This window comes from Propithecus coquereli, unplaced genomic scaffold (genome assembly GCF_000956105.1).
Source record: "Propithecus coquereli isolate 6110/MARCELLA unplaced genomic scaffold, Pcoq_1.0 Scaffold508, whole genome shotgun sequence".
Classification (NCBI taxonomy): domain Eukaryota; kingdom Metazoa; phylum Chordata; class Mammalia; order Primates; family Indriidae; genus Propithecus; species Propithecus coquereli.
Window position 1 is genome coordinate 1,030,127 of NW_012150930.1, and position 1,387 is coordinate 1,031,513.

The window sequence follows — 1,387 nt, forward strand, 5'->3', positions numbered from 1 at the left end:
ATCGAGACTCAGTTTCTATCTTATATCCCAGAGATTTTAAGCATTTGTTTTTGCGCTGTCTCTGAATTTTTGTGAGAAGCAAATAGCCTTGAAAATCTGTAAGAATGTGAATGTTTAAAATTTCTTTTTAGTGAATTTAAAGTTAAATGTCTCTGCTAGACATGGTTGGGTATATATTACAAATGGAAAATTTGTTTTGCTTCTCATGTTTGTGTCTGTGCCCCTTCCCATTACGTTGCCAAGATTTATACTTTTCTCACGATCCATTAACTTTGCTCTAAGGTTGGACTTTTTGAGAGAGGTTTGTAAACAAATGAAGATCAATATAATGAACAATATAATGTTATCTCTGGAGATACACATAGCTTTTGTTTGATGACCTAAGTGAAGCATGTCATCAGTATTTAAGGAAATCTTAAAAATCAGAAGTTTTCGACCTATTTTTTCATGGAGTACTGGGTACCAAGTGTAGGGATCTGGGGAACAGTATGTGAGAGAGTAAAAACCTGAGCAAGTTTTCTGGTTTTTTTTTTTAAACAGCATTATTGGGGTAACACATTTAAAATAAAATAATTTTATAAGTCTTGACATATGTACGTACCCTTGAAACTGTCACCACAGTCAAGGTAAGGAACGCATCTATCACTCCCAACAGTTTCCTCATTTCCTCTTGACCCTTCTGCCTTTCTCAATCTCCCTCTTATCTCTCCTCCTTGATCCTCAATCTGTAGTCAACCACTGAGGTGTCATTCTGGTTTCATTCTCAGTATGTTTTCTTTTTCTGTTTTCCAAATTGGAGTATGAGACAAGATTTCATTTGGAGGGGGAAAAAACTATGGCTTTTTAAAAAGTCAGAATAAATAAGAGTATGTGGTTGTTTTAAAACATAACTAGATTCTACTCTCAGTCTAATTAGGTAGGATCAAATCAGTGCAGCTGCTACAGGTAAACTAATTGGCAAGGGTCAGATCTCACAATCCATAGGAATCCTTGACCTAGTTTGGAGGCATAAAATATTTCCCAGGTACAGTACTTTATTTAGCTTAAAATTGTTAACTGTACTGGTATTAGGAAGTATTACCTGAATTCTACCCAGGTAACTGTTGATCTTGGTATCTATGTGAAAACTGAGCCCCACAGGGATTTACTTGAATTTTTTTGAACTTCATTGACCTTCCTCATCTAACTTTGATCAGAGGAACCGTCTCCCATACTCATCACAACTAGCTATGCTAAGATTTAAATTTGAAAGATCTAACTATTGGTTTCCTTGCTGCCTTACCAGCCTACCTAGAATTCTTCTCCCCACCCCTGCCAGTTCTTGTCAAATCAAGCACCAGTAAAACAAGTTTCATGTTGGGTGATTCGTATATTGATAAAATTATTT

At 35.8% G+C, this 1,387-nt stretch overlaps 1 protein-coding gene across 1 annotated transcript in view; it reads left to right on the forward strand.

The window, feature by feature from the left end:
• ANKIB1 (ankyrin repeat and IBR domain containing 1) overlaps positions 1-1,387 on the forward strand; it is a 185,113-nt gene that overhangs the window by 100,084 nt on the left and 83,642 nt on the right. The gene's annotated exons all lie outside the window — the stretch shown is intronic.